This window comes from Pseudopipra pipra, chromosome 13 (assembly GCF_036250125.1).
Source record: "Pseudopipra pipra isolate bDixPip1 chromosome 13, bDixPip1.hap1, whole genome shotgun sequence".
NCBI classification, from domain to species: Eukaryota; Metazoa; Chordata; class Aves; order Passeriformes; family Pipridae; genus Pseudopipra; species Pseudopipra pipra.
Genome location: NC_087561.1, coordinates 12,880,000 through 12,897,671, shown reverse-complemented (window position 1 = coordinate 12,897,671; position 17,672 = coordinate 12,880,000). Strand labels below are relative to the sequence as shown.

Below are 17,672 nucleotides of genomic sequence, written 5' to 3'. Positions count from 1 at the left end.
TTAGTTGAGGGCAAAGGGAAAGTCACTGGAAGGGAGAGTGGAGAAGGTGACTGAGACACTGCAAGAGGCACAGAGTGAGTATCTGCTGGTGATAAATAGCCATGTACTACTGCTTGTGAAGCCCTTAATATGAGTTTACTCCAGATGGACCAACCTCAGCAGCTCCTGGGCTCATTGGGAGCCCTAGTGCCCTCTGTGCACTCACCCCTATCTCCCATGGAGCCACACAACAGCTGTCCTGCTTTGGCCAGGTAGAGCCCAGCTGGGGAGGAAAGGGCCTGTGCTGGCAGAGGACAGGTGGGATTAGAGCTGCATGTCCTTCACTGCCTTTTGGCAAGAACAGTGCAAGCCAGAGGGCTGGTCCCTGCTCTCCCCACATCCCCAACAGGTACCTTATCTTCTCCACTATGACACTGGTACTGCAGAGACGACTGAGCAAAGCTTTGCAGGAATAAGAGACTAACAAGCCATGTTGTGTGAAAGCAGACACAAGGACCCTCCTGCAGCAGGTCCTACTCTTAGGCCAGGAGTCAGACCCCCACACTGCTGGATTTTTTGGCTTCCTCTGGCCAAAGAAATATACCCAGACACTAACAGCCTTTGTCCTCTGCAGCCAGGACTGAAGGAGGGCTGATACACATTTGGCCCATGCTCCTGGTGCTGCTCCTGCATGGTATGGGCTGTTTCTCTTGGCCCCTGCACAGTACCATCACCACACACTGCCATCACAGTGCTGTTGCCATGAGCAATAAACTCTGCTTAGGCCTTAAAAAGCTTTAGTAAGCTTCTAGGAATGACATTTTCATAGCTGACAGATGAGCCACCCTGATGGATTATTAGACACAGTTAGCCATCGTTGCTAGACTTTACGTTACTAGCGAGTTTTAGGGGCTTTGCTTTCATTTTTCTTTGTCTTTTGTTTGTTCAGAGCAGCAGCTCTCAGAATGACAAAACACAATGCTTCAAGGCAGCAGCTGGAGCTTGAAATTAATAATAAAAAGTAGTTGAGCTGATGTTTGGTTGCAGAGTCATGCTAGCAAATGTGTGTGTTTCGTACAGCTGTGGTACTCACGAGCAACCTCCTTGGCATCCCCATGTCCACATCATCATTGCCAGGGCAGGCAGGGGAGCAGAAAAGGGTCCCAGGGCTGGAAAAAGACAAACTGCTCAAGAGCAAGATTTCCTGAGCACCACTGAGACTGGTGACAAACATGAACAATTCCATAGCACAGAGGTCCACAGTGACCCTCCCACCTGCATTTGCCTCTCCTGGCACATGATGCCCACTCCCGTGCTGCTGATTGCAGGGACATGGAATCCATCAGCCCTGAGGAATACACATTTATTGAAACACCACAGACACACTGTTACATCTGTAATAATTCTGCTCTTTTTAGACATAAGAAGGTAAAATCTGTATGAGTTAAAAGTATTTTCAAAAAAAAAAAAGAACTCTAAGAGCCTGAAAGGCCAAAGACTTTGAATGGCCAAGCAGTTCTGGCATGAGTTCAGCTAAAGCTGACCTCCTTGCTACCCCTTATTCATGAAGTTAACAGCAAAAATATCTGTTTATCTGAGAATGGCACCATTATTTCATAAAGTACTTTATTTCTGTATTGGAAAAATCCTCAACATAAGCTGAACATTTATTGCAGGCAGATTTTTTTCTCATTATTCAAGGGCAAGAAGTGAATAGGAACGGCAGGAGGCCGGCTATTCTTTAGCTACACAAAGTGAAAACGATATTTTGAAGAAGATCAAAACCAGTAGCAAATATCCAGCCTCTTCCATGATATGTCATATTATTTTGGCTGCAGACAGGTGACAGCGACACAGCACCTCAACCCTTGTGAGCAAAATGAGATGCAACAGTTTTTAATCAAACTCTACTCAGGGAACATAAACCAGAGGAAAGCAGGCAAAATAACAAGAGTGATTCTCAGGCAGGTCTGCTTGAGCTGTGATTAATAATAACAACAATAAAAACGTTTTGTATTCCCAGACTTTGCCTTATCCTCTACTACTTTTGAAGCACTGCCATCTTATTAAAAACTAAAAAAAAAAAAAAAAAAAAAAAAAAGAAAAAAAAAAGAAAAAAAAAAGAAAAAAAAGAAAAAACTTCATATTATTCCCTTCCTAGGACTTTGATAGGGACAAATCTGACAAATAGCCAGGATACTCCTAGCTGGATGGCTGCACTGCATGATGATGGGGAAAATGGAACACCTCTGGTTCTGCTTCTGGTTCCCCTTTTGCAAACACATCAAAACAAACATATTCAGGACTTAAACCTTCAGGAAAACACACACAACATTTCCTGGCTTGCAGAACATGAACATCTCACTGACGTAGCCATCCTTCCTCCTATTTGGTACCACAGGTGGTAGTTCAAGCAGGATAACACTGGAATAAATATCTCAGAAGGCTCAGTCCTGGAAAATGTTAACCATGTAGTAGCTACTCTCTTGGGATAGAATTTGCTGCTTGAATGATACTGATTGACACCTTAGGGCAGGTTAGTGTAAGGCAATGCTGATTGTGCTGCTCTCCATGACAGTGCTCAGCAGCAAGGAGCCCATCCCTATGCTGTCCCTGGGACACACAGACACATGGGAGCACAGCTTTGCTGCTTGCAGGTGTTCCTGGCCACCAGGAATCTGCTGTTGTCAGTCCAGAAGTAGAGAAGAAACACAAAGCCAAGCAGAGGGGGTTAACTCATCTCTGCATTCCTACAAAAATCTCCAGGATATTCCTGGGGTGGCACCAAATAAATCAAGACTGAGGCAGAATCAGCACCTGAAGGGGCAGGAGACAACTCTCTGCAGCTGCAGAGTCATGCACAGAGAGCTGGCTTTATAAACAGAGCTTTAGGGGCTCTTCATGTGACACAAGCCTGAAAGGATTCTGCCTCAGAGAGTCACCATTTTAAGCTCTTAGAATTCATGAAAACAAATCTGACGAGTACAACACAAGTTCAAGCAGAGCACTTGAGCACTGCCTGCCTGCCTGCAAGTCACCACTGTCATCTGGGGGTGTGGATTTTCCTCTCCCCAGCAGGAGCAGGCTGGTGCAGAGCACCCCTCGCTCCCGGCGGGTACCCGCGCGGTGCCATCAAACATCAGACATCCCCCTCACAGGCAGCTCCGCCGTGAACCTCATGTCAGACACATCAAGTCAGATTGAACCCAGAGGGCACTGTCCAATTATAAAGGAAACCTCAGAGAAGGTTTAGAGTTGGAGAGGGACACACAACAGCTTTACCTGCAATTGCTCAGCCAAGCCTACAAACTTGGCAACCCCTGTTCCATTATAGCCATGCTAATAATAATCATTAATCAGCTACTTAAAGTCATTCACATGAAAAGCTATGAGCTTTTTTTTTTTTTTTGTGAAGCTAGTATAAATCAAACTTATAGGCAAAAGAATAAATACAGAGAGACAGCTGTACAGATCACACTGTCACACCAATCACTGCTTAAAAGCACACACTGTAAATAGCAGACAAAATTCACCCCCAGTGGAATGCCATTGACTGCATGGGCTGGAGCTGCAGCAGGGATAAATTGGCCTATCAAAAATACATAAAAATTTAGAAACAGAATTCAGTGACGTGTGGAAGCGATTTATCACATCTATGTCACTTAAAATTACATTATCACTAGCAAACCCATTAAATATTATGGGTTACATTAAGATTCCTGAGAGGCCAAACAACAAAGGAGGTGGTAGTGATTGGATGGGGCAGGAGGGGATTCATATACTGACCCAAAGCCCAGGGCCACCAGCTACTCACCTGGTCTTGAGCCAAGCCTGGGGACAGCCATAGAGTGCTGCAGGGTGGCAGCCATCAGCTGCACCAGCAGGATGTGGCCACAGATGTACCTGGTGGTGCTGGCAGGAGACAGGGCATTGTCACCATATCCACGTAGCAGTGGTGCCACCGGCTCCTCAGTCTATTGTCTCACAAATGGGAGAGTAAGTCCACTGAAACCCAGTACTTTGGAAGCCCAGCATGTTCATCCTCCACCTGCAGATTTCTGTTGCAGCATCCCAGTTCCATAACACCGTCGGAGTGGTGCTGCTCTAGCTGGTTTTCCATTTTCAGCAGCTGCAGTTTGCAAAATGAGCCTTGCAGGGAGTGGGAGGGAAAGGAAGGAGATATCTCTTTTTCTGTGCAACTCTCATGGTGTTACCATGATCTCAGACCCCTAGAAAATCATTAGGCTGCTTCACAGACCACTCATCAGTGGTGGGAGCCGAGCTCGCAGTGGTGCCTCCACAGCCAAGTTCAGTGTTTGGTTACAGCAGCAGCCATTAGGTTTGGTGCATGGGCTCATCAGGGAGCATTGCAGAGACATTGTGTATCACAGTGTGTATTTAATGGCAATAATCATGTTTGCATGGAGATGAGCTAAGGAATTTTGCCTCTGTCTTGGAGTGTCCAAACTCAGCAGTTCTGCTCAGGGACTTGGACTCGGACAGTCATGAGGCTCAGGATGGCTTCAGTGGCAGTCCAGCCTTGCAAGTCCAGCTGTGGTGAGCAGGCAGTTAGGAGAGCAGAGCCCGGCCAAGGCAGAGCAGCCAGAGGGGAGTGGGTGGAATGCACAGCCTAGCTGATGGAATAAAAGAACAACCAACTGTTTTCCCTTGGAAAAAAAAAAAACACAAGTTGCTAAATTGCCTTACCAGGATTTGATTATTGCAGATACCAGGCCAGGCAGCCTCAGTCACAAAACATTTCATTACTCTCACTACAGCTGTGGGTTGTATTCTCTCATTCACTTACACAGCATCCGTGGCTGTAGCACACGGACGCACCGACTTCTGACTGCACACCACTGTGTTTCGGTCCAGTGGCTTTGCAATTTCCCTCTTCTTATTTTTTAAAGTTTTTAAGGACAGCAGGTACACAGGAGCACAAATAGAAGCATTGTATCTTCAAAGATGTCAGTAGGGAGGTCTGACAGTAGTGTGGGGACACGTACCCTGTGTTTTTCCCTCCACTGGTACAGGGGACAGCTGGGGACCCTGAGCATGGCTGCTGGTGTAGAAATGGGGCAAATCCAGCACAGGCAGCTGGTGAACATTCCCCTGATGTGATCACATCCTAGAAGAGAGGAGGCAGGCCATCCACACTTCCTGTAATCGAGATGTCATGATGCATTAGTCTGGAGACCTAAAAGAACAACAATTGCATCTTAAACTGTGATAGTTAATTTATTATTGGAGAATTGAAAGGCAAAGTGTAAGAAGGTGTTTTTTTCCACACCCTGGATAGACTGTTAAAAACCAGATACATTAATCTTTTCTTTTTTTTTTTACCCATGGCTATAAAAACAGAAGGCTACCAATAGAACCAAGAAGACAATTGTAGATCTCTTGGCAACTTATGCCCATGAAATTCTTCATCAAATATTTCTAGCAAGAGTTGCTAACAACCTCAAACTGTATGACTGCTTGTTGTTCTTCTGTTAATTGATGTTCTTACACACAGCATACCTAATACCTGCCTCTTAAATAGAATTTTATTAAAATTCCTTAACAGTGCAATGAGAAATAATTATTTGGTCTTTTATCCATTTCCGATTCCAAAATCCCAAAGCATTTTCCTTGCATCTGTTAGGCCTTGTGGGCAAGAGCTTTTATCCCCAAGCAACTGAAGGATGCACCAGGGTAATAAAACTTGGTGCAACCTAAATAATGTTACACATGAGCAGGCAGCAAGGCTGGCAAGGGAACAGGCTTTCCTTCCAGCCCTCACCTAACCCATGGGAGGCTTTTTGATTTGGAACAGACATGCAAGAGCGTTATTTGTTCTTCTGTTCTTCTCTCCTGACCAAACCTTACTCCTCAAAGGAACAAAAATATCCCAGAGATGACCAACTTCTTGGGAGCAGTACAGATAATCTGATTTGTTTCTCAGCTGTTTTTATCCCAGTTCTAGAAGGATGGTGTCAGTGACATGGTTTCAGGCCTGTGCTCGCTGTCAAGCACAATTGGGTGCTGCAGCACTCTGGTCATGGGCTCAGGTCTGATCCCCCACTGGCACAGCAGGTCCTGGCACTGCCCCATGGATGCTCAGAAAAATGGTACTATTTGGCTATACTCTGTACAGCTTAAACCTAACTAACCCTAATTCTTCCCTGAGCACCCAAATAACTGCAGCACAGATCATGTCACTGCAGTTATCTTCACCTAATACGAGCTCCTGGACAACACTTCAACATATCTAAAAGAACTAAAAGAAACAACAAACTAAAAGAAGGTAGATTGAGACGAGATATAAGGAAGACATTTTTTACAATGAGGGTGGTGAAACACTGGCACAGGTTGTCCAGAGAAGCTGTGGATGCCCCATCCCTGGAAACATTCAAGGTCAGGACAGAGTTCTGAGCAACCTGAGGTAGTTAAAGGTGTCCCTGCTTGTTGCAGGGGGTTTGGACAAGATGACCTTTAAATGTCCCTTTCCACACAAACTATTCTATGATTAGATGATAAAACCTGGATGCATTCTTTCTTTCATCATGAGATTCTCTGTTTCCAAAATCCTGGTATATCCAGCCATCTCCTGCATGGCAAACAACTACAAGCCATTAACATCCAGAGATGCTTTGAAGTGCTAGTGAATTGTTTCCATGCCCAATGGATTATGCTACTAATCAAATCTGACATATGACTAGCCCGAATACCTAGGCCTTATTCACAGCTGGAAACATATCAAAACCAGCTTAATCAAGAGGTGGCCTTTGGACTAAAGTCAAAGTAAAACTTTTCCAAAGTTTTCCAAATTTTGATTACTGGATGTGGGTAACAGGAAACTGAAATATATTAGTAAAGTCTGTGCAGCTACACAAGGTAAAAGCAGCATAAATGTTCACTGAAGGGTTTGGGATAAGAGGTGACCCTTGGACTACATTTCAAAACCAGGTGTTTGAAGAATTCAGGCAGTAAGATAAAAAAGGCAATGAAATGGAAGCAGAACCAGAGGCTCTGTAGTCTGAATCCTGCCTCCCTTTGTGCCCATCAGTGTAATGGCTGCATCTCACAGCCTCATCTGCTAAAAACTGTGGGTGTAAATTGGACATACTGGTGGAAGCAGATATGGCAACTTTGTTCATAATGGAGGTGTTCCCCACATTAGGAAGCAAATAACTTCAGAAAAGTACAATTTGGGTTCTGTATACATTGTGGGTTTATAGGACTGCGGCAAAACGACTGCAGAACCCAAAGCAGTACATTTCCTAATTCTCTCGATGTGGTTAAGAGTTCAGCACAAAATGGGATACTAAATTAAATATAGCTATCACAGGCTGATCCTCCTCACTCAAATATATCGTTATACACAAACACCCATTCACGCACAACCACACATATGTCCCCCCAGCCTCTGCGTACACACCGTTCCACCCACCCGCGGAAGAAAGATTTTTTGGATGCTCTGCTGTGACATTTATTGACAAAGTCCCAGGGGTATTGCACCTATTCTTTTTCGCATTACACATGTAATGCAAGATATAAAATTCTCGGTAGATGTTCTAAGTTTGTATTTAATAGACCTGGAGGCTCTGAGTGCCTTTTCACAGATTGCGTTCCAGCTGTCTGCCGATATTTGAATGTGCAGGTCTTGGTCCCATGCTGTGCAAACAGGCAGCCTCCCACGCATTTTGTGTACCAGGAGTAATTTATGAGTCTATCTATAAAGGAAATAACAGTGCGTTAAGAAGGGGTTATGTAAAGCTCTGAGATTGAGAAGTAGCTCAGTTAACTCAGTACAACTTCCCAACATCACTGTTATGTTTCAGCTGATTTACAAAATCAGGAGACCTTCAGCTGGTGATTCATGTTCTTTGTGAAGCAGATGGGGGGGGCGGAAGGAAGTATAATAACTGTCCCTACATAAATCTTATGTCACTGAAAGGCTCCTACCTTGAAACCTCATAGCCATTAACCATCTTTTGCAAATATGAGTATCTGAATTGAACTGCAATTCCCAAGACACCGTGGGATATTCTGGTACCAACCAAATAGATGAAAAAATAAAATGTGAGGTGATGGACATTTATTTTCCATCTCATGCCACAGGGATTTCTTCCAAATTGCCATTTATTGCAGATCCTATAGGCAATGCATTGGGATCTACATAATGAATGCCCATGGGGAGTGTCCCACACCCCTGTCAGGAGCCATGGAAGAGCACTGGGACTGCAGCAGGGCCAGAGCAGACACCAAAGAGAATCCCCACCACCTCACATAGTGATTCATGTTGGGCACTGATGGTTGATCAAAATAAAAATGTTGATTGCAACACTATTTTTTTCCTATTTGCCCCCCCCAAAATGGAAGCCATTCCATAGCTATCAGAGACATCTCTTTTGAAGGCTTGTCTGCAAACCAGTTCAGTCCTTTCGCTTTGCGAAAAAGCGAGCAGATAACAGGGTGTGAACAACAAAACCTTTCCTAGTTATAGAGCAGGTTGGATTTAGCAGCCTTACATCCCTTCTTGATTGCAAACAAAACACAAAATGCAAAAGTTGCAAGCTGCTCAGATTAACAAATTCAGCATTATTTATTTAATGTCCCTCAGAACATGAATATTTAAAGTGGACAATGACCTCTAAACAGAAGAAAGTTATCAAAATCCATATGTGCCACCTCTCCACCCAGAGGGCAAGCTGAGCTTGCTGCTTGGCTTGGGTCAAAGGGGACCAGAGCAGAGGCATCATCCTTCATCTCAGTAGCTGGCCACCAAGTCATCCCCAGCGTGGCACTGACCTACACAACACTTCTTTCTACAAGTCTGCCTATAAACCACTTGTGTCTGTCATCAGCTTGCAGCTGCTCACAGGCAATAAAGCAGGAGCAAGCAGTGTCTGGCACAGTGCTGCCGCTGGAAGTCCCACCCTCGAGCCTGGTGCTCAGGTATGTCCCCAACAAGCTGCAAAAGAGGTTGTAGGGTCCAAAATTTTGGCAGGCAGCCAAACTGCCCAGCCAGCAGTCACAGCCATGGTGGTGTCCTGAAGACTGACCTGAACTGTCAAATGAAAGGTTCTATCCCAAATGATGGTTTTCAAAAGCATTTCTCCCCACCTTACCCCAAGCTAGTGCCAGCATCAAACATTTCTAATCTCACAAAATACTCCATTCATTTCTACTCTTCTAAAAAAAAAAAAAAAATTCTCCTCTCCCATCTTTCTTGAGACTGTTACTAGCACGTTACGCACATTTTTTTTGCAGGCATTCCTATAAAAATTCTCAGAGTTCTAGACAAAACCACTGACAATTCTCCCCAAAACCTATTTTTCAAGACATGATTTCAAGACAAAACCAACTGTGGACATGGCAATTGCTCCACGTTTCTCAGCCAACAATATTGCTGATCTTGAGAGGTTTCTTAGTGGCTTCAGGAGTATCTCTGAGACCCATCGTGGGGCCAGCCCCTGCCCCATGCAGCCACCTCTGCACCATGGGATCAGGAGCACCAGCACCACCTTCATGGGTCATGTCATTGCCACTGTCACACAGGCCAGTGATGTCAGGCAAATGCATCCACGTGGAGCAGGCTCATCTGGAAATGAGAGATAATAATATTTTCCTACCTTGCAGGCCCATGACAGGAGATCTTCATTAGCGCTGGGAAGGCAATCAGAACGTCACCATGATGAGAGCCATAAAAAGCTGTCCATGAAACGTGTCAATCACAGCCAACCAGCCTGAGCCGAGTCCTACCCTCTCTCCTCCTGTCACAGCAGCGAGCCAGCCCAGATTTAAAAGCCAAGGAACTGTCTGCCATTTTCTCTGGTGTTTTAGCCACTGGGACTCAAGCTTTGCCAACTGTTAGCACCTAATGTTGCAACCAGCACATTTCAGCTTCAGCTTGTGAGATTTCTGGCATTTCACTTATAAAAATGCTGAGTTCCTAAAAAAAGCACTTTTTGCAATGGAAGTTTCTCATGAAAAATGATTCACACCCATTTTTTCACCAAAGTGTGCTGAAAGCTAAAGGAAAAAAAAAGCCAAGAAGAAAGCAGCAAGCAAGCAGCACTGGAAAACTCCCTGGGGAGATGAGCCCCTGGCTGGTGGCACGACAGTGCAATGGTGTGATTCACTTTGGTGTCTGCTTTGTAGGGCTGGGACCTTCACAAAGAAGAAGAGGAAGAGCTGAAACAATCATCACCACATGAAATCTTCCCCTCTGGGAGGTAAATTCATCACTGGTGCAGGGATGCTTGTGCCATCCAATAGAGTGTCTGGACCAGGACCAGGCTGGGCTGTGGAATGGCTCCATTCTGGCTCACTAGTTTCCAATAGTTCCTCCAGGAATGAAGCACTTCCCAAGTGCTTTCTCTCCTCAACAACCAAAATCCCAGTTCTTCCATGCTGTTGTGTTTTGCAGATAGCCCCAGCACACTGCCCTCCTCCTTGCTCTGACAGCTCAGGAGAGAAAGCAGATTTCTGTGTGCAGTCTGACACCAGGCCAACCTGAAAGTTTAAAATCAAAGTGGATGAGAAGTAGATTCATTATAGACTAATTAATCCAGCAAAAGACTCCTGGACAAAGGCTGATAATATTCACTTCAGGATAATTTTGAAATAAATATGAGGATTCACAGAAGAAAAAACACAGTTGGGAAAAGATTATTTTTGAAGCATAAATATAGCTCATTTCTAGCCCCTCTCCTCCACATATCAATTAATGAAGCAAATCATCTGTCTGAATCAAAGATGTGGGAGAAAAACATAGTTATCTATTTGAACTACAAAAAAATTAAAGGATTTAAAATGAAACATATAATTAGCCTGTAGGACTCTCTGCTGTAGGTTATTGAGGCAAAAAGAAAACCCTTACTAACTTTCAAAAAAGGACTCGACAGCTACAAGAATAGCTTCTGCTGCTCTGCAAAAGCGAGGAAAATGTTCATCTTCTGGAGACAAACAGGTCCAGCCAGAGACCAGCTCTGGGCTACAGGGTTTGTAATTCTGCTCCCACACAGGCTCCAGCTGTTGTCACATTTTGCCCAGCTTTGTGTTCTTTTACTGGTTTTAATTTTACTATGTTTTTAACCTACTTACACTTGCAGGAGCATCTCTCTGCCCGCCATGCTGCACACTGTGGTCCAGCCCTTGCTGGGGCAGCTCCCCATGTACTCACAGGAGCTGCCTCACTTTCCTTGGACCATAAGGGAAATTAGGAGAGCACAAACAGCAGTGAACAAACCCCTTCATCTGTCGGGCCCTGTGTTGATGCTATTGGTGATTGTAACTGCTGAACCTCCATCAAAGATGCTGGCTCTCACTCCCCTGAGATCGGGCAATCAACAGAGAGCACCAGTACAATACCTGGCATACGAGGGCTTCATTCAGTGGTGTTTGTGCTCCTCTGATTGAAGGCAGGCAAGAAGCACTACACATGGCTATTTTCATCAGCCCCTGGTGCTGCAGGACACATAGCTGATGAACACCAGCTGGCAGCGGGAGGACGTGTTCCCACCAATTAGCTGTATGATGATGCTCTGCAATCTCCTCGGAAGCATCTGGCACGGGCCACTGGCAGACCCAGCTACGGGATGAATCGGTGCTCTGCTGCACTGTGGCGACTCACACGTTATTAAAGTTTAGATTGAAATGAGGAGTTCAATGTCAAATCTGTGAGCCCAGCCAAAGACTCAGCAGATGCTGCATATATAGATGCATACGGAGGCTAATATTGCTCTGAACAAGGCTGACTCTGGCTTTCATAGATATATCACAAAAACACCCCTTAGCAGGCATCTTTTTTCCAGAGATTATCACTTGCATAAACATGAAGTACCTATGGGTCACATCTGAAACCCCCTCTTTATCACTGCTATTTATTTGGAAATGCAGAGGCTGTGAGGGGTTCCAGGCAGGACAGGCACCACTTATCTTCCACCAAGCCCTGGATCCATGCCTAACCTTCAGTGTGGCTGTGTTGCCCCTCCTTGCATCAAGGCAGAAGCAAGTGCAAAACACCTTCATAGGGAGCTGGAAGCATTTGCCTGCAGTCTGGTACTACTTTAAACACCTACCCAAAGCCAAGGGAAAACTCCTGCCTGGTGCCTGCTGATGAAGTTTTTGGAAATAAGCAGGTCAGCATAATCCAGTCATCCTCAAATAAATGACCATTTGACACCTTTGTGAGTAGAGCAGAGGTTTTACCAGCTCAGTTTAAAATTTATGAGGCACTTGATCAAGATCTAAAAAAAAAAAAAAAAAAAAAAAAAAGTGAACTGAAAATTATTCCCTCAAAAATAAGATCACTTTGACTAAGTTACTTGCTTCCCTTCAGAGGAGATTTAAGGTTTTTCTCTCTTCCTCTGCAATCTGGCTCCCTTTTGAAGTTAAAAGAAAGAAAGGTTCAGGGGCTTTTTTATTTAAGAAGAAAAACAACCTTCTCCTCTTTGAAACTATTTTTCTTAGACAATTGCTGTCTCAAATTTTAACAAATATTCGCTAATTTGCACCTTGTTCAAAAGCGAAACAGGAAGTTTGATTTTTTTTATTATATTTTTTTGCCTACTGAATGTTACTTTGCTTTCTTTGTCTTAGTGGCAGAAGGGAGAGTCTTAAAGGAATCAAACTACCAGCTCCCTTCCAGATTTTCACAATTTGTTATATAATTTCTTAAAAGGAGCCATAAGGCCACTAGGAGGGAAAACAGAAATCTTTTAAAAAGAAGAAAGAAAATAGATTTTTTTTTTTCACCCATCTTCTTGTAGATGAAGTAGATGAGACTAAAAGAGGTATTTCATTTGAAAAATTGAATTCAAGCCCAAGAAAAAAAGCTGACAAGGTGTTCCTGCTAGGAAATTCATTCGCAGGGACCAGACAGAGGAAACCAAGAGACTTTCTTCAAGGACAAAGAGAAAGGAAGTTTTGAAAAATATGAGCTCAATTTAAAAAATCCTTTTTTTTTTTTTTTAATTTATTTTTCCCAAGCTGTATGAGAAGAGATGTGGGGTATTGTTTTCCTGAGGAGGAGAATTTGGGTTCTGTGTGTTCCAGAGGCAGGAGTGATGGGCAGGTCTGGGAGCAGGCAGAGCTCTACTTGTGTCTCCCTGTAATGCTGCCTCATAAATACCGTAGGGCTTTAATGCTGAGCAGTATTTTAGGAACCAGGTACTCAGGGCTGCTCACAGTCCTCTGCATTGCTCCAGCAACAAGAAGCTCATCTGAGTGGCCAGCGAGGTCTCCCCTGTGAGAACAACCCCACCAGGATCTCACAGCCGTGGGTAAAGGGGTGGCCAAAACAACAGGGAGCAGAGAGGGTCGGCACTGTGGTCCTCTTGCACTTGAGGGTTTGTGGTGGGTGCTGCTGGGAGCAGCCCTGTCCTCGCAGCGCTCAGGGACCCGCATCCCCTTACAACACTCCATCTGGAGAGTCCTCCCACTTCTCTGCCCCATGGGCATGAGTGGGTTCTCTAGACACCTTAATCCCTAAGTCTCCCTCCATCTCCTCCCCTGCACATGCTTACACATATGCACTCCTCATCCATATGCATGCCCACAAGGCAAGTGCAATGAAACATACCCAGCCTGTCCCTTCCCAGATGGAGCAGATCCTCCTGTGGCTGCTCATGACAGAGCACATGCACCAGCTCCACTGCACCCCCACCTAAACCGCACCAACAGGCATGCCAAATCCATCTTTTCCAGTCTCCTTCCCTGAGGTGAGCTGATAGCACCTCATCCCCAGCTCAAACGTGGTCCAGCTCCTCCCCTCCCCGCAGCTGAAGGGAAGCCTGTTGAGCATTGCTTGGGGCTGGGGTGGCTCCAGACGGCAAAGGAGAAGGCAGCAAGAAAACAAAGTGAAAGCAAGAGTTCATGAATCTAAAGGTGCTTCTGGGTAAGACAGGCTGATATTTACACCAGGCACTGAACCTGGGCAGGACTGAAAAAGACTAAACGGCTCTGGGGAGGAAAAACCAGCCTCTAGTTTGTTATTTATCAGTTTATGAGCATCAGTGTATGAGATGGTGGGAATGTTTGCACATCTCTAATCAGCTAAACAGTTTGTAGCCCAGGAAGAATGGCAAATTAACCCAGGATTCTGGTGCTGGAGACATTTTGTACCAAAAAGATGTGTTTGGTGGCAGACTTACAGATTCCCTCTTGGATCACCCATTTGCATCCAGGATGTTTTCTCTCCAATATAAAGCCAGTGAAAACAAAACCAAACAGCCAAACACCCTTTCCAACAAAAATAAATGAGCTTAAGCATCAAAACATATCCGCTATTTGCTTATGAAAAAAATAAAAAGTCAAAGCCTTCACTAGCAGACTTTCACGTCTTTTCAGCTCAGAACATCATTTCATTTGCAAGTTTCCTCCAATTTTTTTAATGCTTTCAGGTGAAAACCAAACCAATATTAACCCGAAACACATTTCCCTTTTCCTCTTTCAATTTCTTTTTTCATTGAATTTTCCCTCTGAGATTGTCCCCATCAGCTCTCACCTCTCCAGGGAGCTCTGCAGCTCTGCTCAAGGACACAGAGTCAAGCCCAAGGAGTTTCCATGGCTCCATTCCTGCCTGAACCACATCACTTGAACTGAGAGTCTGCATCAAGCATCATGGAATGGCCAGTACTGGAGGCAGCCTGCCCCTACCTGGCCAGGTGTTCCTCTGTTTCTTGCCGGTGCCAAAGAAGATTGACTGCATTTTCTTCCAGCATGTCTCAAGCTGCATCTTCTTTGTGAAAACACAGCAAAACCATCATCTCCACCAAGCCAAGGAGCAGGAATATGTGCATCTGGTCAAATCCTTTCATGAATAACTTAATAATGAAAAGTATTCTGCATTAATATAGCTTGGCCACGATGCTATTACAATAAAGATAACAGACCCGAGTGAGTTCTGTCTGCATCAGGGAGCAGCCTTTAACCACATTGTGCTTCATTAGCAGCTGCCCCATCCCTCATGCAGTCATTAAAGGTGCACTACAAAGCTCTAGATGTGTGAGGGGGACAGGGTCAGATGAGTGTGGTAAAGCATCATTTCAGGGACCTTCTTCTACTCCTTCAAGACACGCAGCAAGGTCACCACTGCTCTTTCCCTCCTTCTATTCTTACCCTGCTTGGTTTTCACAGATTAGAAAGCCAGGGCTTTGCTGGCCCAGATTGTTCCTCCCTCCTCCCCAGCCATATTAAAAGCCACAGGAGGGTATTTATGCGAGGAAATCTTTGCAGAGAATCCCCTGCTTGGTCCCTGTGGAGCATTGGGTTTGTTCTTCCCCAGCTCCATGCAGCAGAAAAGCTGCTTTCAACCCTACCTCATGCCGACAGCCATGCTAGCCCCAGCACTGATGATCCCACTCCTCCCTGAGCTGGGAGTGAGGACACGACTGCATTGCCCTCACCTTGTGCATATCTCAGTCCTTCTTTTGGTGGCACGTGGGATTCCCATGGTCCTGCAACCCTGTTGGGATTCTTGAGCTGCACCTCTCTGTCCCCAGCATGAGGGATTGATTCCTGCCCAGCAGCTCGACAAGACAGACAAACATCTTGATACAGAGGCATTTCTGCAGTTGTTTTGGGTTTTTTTTTTTTACCTTTTGTTAACAAACTAGGGAAATCAGAAGCAGAGATCTCCTCCTCTTCCTTGCTGCAGGCACCTCCCAGGCAGGAGCAGTTCCCACAGCCCCTCTCTGCAACTAATTCCCCAAGCTGCTTCCTGGCACCCAGGGGAGAGGAAAAGATCATTATCGCTTTCAAAATGAGACTGTGGAGAAAATATACACTGAGTCCAAAACAGTAATTGTATTTCCCAGGGCTGGAGGGGCCCTTTGCTGCCAGACATGCAAAAAACCCGGCTCCGGCTCCTCATCCACAGCCAGCTCTGGGCACAGCACGAGTACCTGGAGTGCTACTGCCTGCTGTGGGGCAGGGCAGGGATGGGAAGTCCCTGGAAGTATTTAAAGCCAGGTTGTATGGAGCTGTGAGCAATCTGGTCTAATGGAAGGTATCTCCGCCCATGGGAAGAAGGTTGTAATGAGGTAATATTTAAGGTCCCTTCCAACCCAAACCATTCTGTGATCCTGTGATCTATGATTTTATGATTCCATGGGCTAATGGTGCTACCTGTTCTGTAGGGATGTTTCTTGGGATGAAAAATGCGGCAATAGACTCCACCAATGCTTCTGTTGCCCCACCCAGGATTCGGCTGCAGGGTGCAGCACTCCCAGCTGGAATCAGCAGGCTTGCCTGAGACCATACCCCTGAGACACCTCCAGCTGGGCAGGGCTGGCCTCACTGCCACCCCTCCCAGCCCAAATGCTTAGTGAAAGCTCCAGCACACCTTGTCCTTGCAGGGTGGCTCACGTGCTGCCAAGCCTCTCCAGTGGGTCCCCACTCCCCTCCTCAGTGTGCTGCTGGCTTCACCCCAGCAGCTGCTGCAGCCTGGGATCCCCTACGGCTTGTTTGGTTTGAAGCTGTTGTGTTTGTTTTCTTTCACTGTTAACTTTCAAGTATAAATGTGCAAGCTGGGGAAAGTGTTCCTAATGCCCCATATGTTTCCCCTCAGGAACAGAGCTATTCCTTACTATGCTTTAGACTTTTAAGATGTTGCCACCTCTTTTTTTTTAATCTCCTTGTTCCTGCAGAGCCTGGAGCTGGGCTTGGGGAGCAGCCGAGCATCCCTGGCCCCAAGATGGACAGAAGGATGAGGCTCATGGCTCCAGTCCCACAGAGAGATGGCCTGCCTCCTTCCAGCAGCTGTAATGAAATGCTTTGAACCTAAAAATGAAAAGAGAAAGGAAAAGGATGTTCTCTCCCCTCCCCTGACACGCACACATGCACGCACACACTCCTGCGGACTTCTCCTTCTTCTGGTATATCAAATGGCCGTGTCTTTTTGAAGTTACCATGGCAGTGAGAGCAGAGCAACAGCACAACTCACAGAGGGGGAGAGAGCAAAGGAAAAACGCTGGCACAGGGATGGGGAGGACAGAAAGGGGCCTAGAGGATCCTCTGATGTCTACAAGATGTGGTGCGGAAAAGGCTTTCCCACAGGAGAAATTAAAATAAGCAAACAAATATCCAGCCATGAGAGGGCAGATAAAAAGTAAAGAAAAGTAAGATCTAAGCGCAGAGCTGGGAAAAGGACTAAGGGAGAAGCAAAGCAGAGACAGAAATTCAACTAATTAAAGAACAAGGTGTGTACAGAAAGAGAAACGAAGGAAGGTGAAAGAGGATTTGGCATCAAACCTAGAACAAGGATAATTCCAGGAGAGAAAACATGAAGAAATGCCAGTGACAGGCTTCTTTAGAGCAGCCAGTCATCACTGCTGGTCTCGGGCGGGTCCCCTTCTACCCTAAACCCAGGAGAGCACTCCCTGACAGACCACTTCTGACTCTCCAAGCCCAAGTAAGACCAGGCCCATTGAACACCCCATTGGCTGGGCTTGCTTGCACTAAGCAGCTCAGGACAAGGCTTGAGCTCAGGGGTGTTCCATATCAGGAAAATCCCACCTCCTTCCTCAGCCCAGCAGGGCAGGTGCTCTGTGCAAACCCAGGCTGACTCCACGCACCTTGCACATCCCTGCTGTGTGTTCATGTGCTGTAGCAGGTAGGGAAATGGTGGATGCTTCAGAAACCTAGCACAGAGAAACAGCACAGGGTAGAGGGAAGGAGGGACAACCTTATCTAAGGCCAGACAG

The 17,672-nt window shown here is 45.7% G+C and overlaps 1 long non-coding RNA gene across 10 annotated transcripts in view; it reads right to left on the bottom strand.

Annotated features, from left to right (window-relative positions):
• LOC135421525 (uncharacterized) overlaps positions 1-17,672 on the bottom strand; it is a 122,112-nt gene that overhangs the window by 37,140 nt on the left and 67,300 nt on the right. For 5 of the 10 annotated variants that reach the window (XR_010434041.1, XR_010434047.1, XR_010434042.1 and 2 more), the window contains exon 3: positions 3,794-5,176. The exons of 2 other annotated variants lie outside the window; for them this stretch is intronic. This is a non-coding gene — a long non-coding RNA (uncharacterized LOC135421525). Of the gene's footprint in view, positions 1-3,793; positions 5,177-9,596; positions 10,480-17,672 lie in introns of all 10 variants that reach the window. 3 more of the 10 variants (XR_010434044.1, XR_010434043.1, XR_010434045.1) reach the window with 3 other exon arrangements.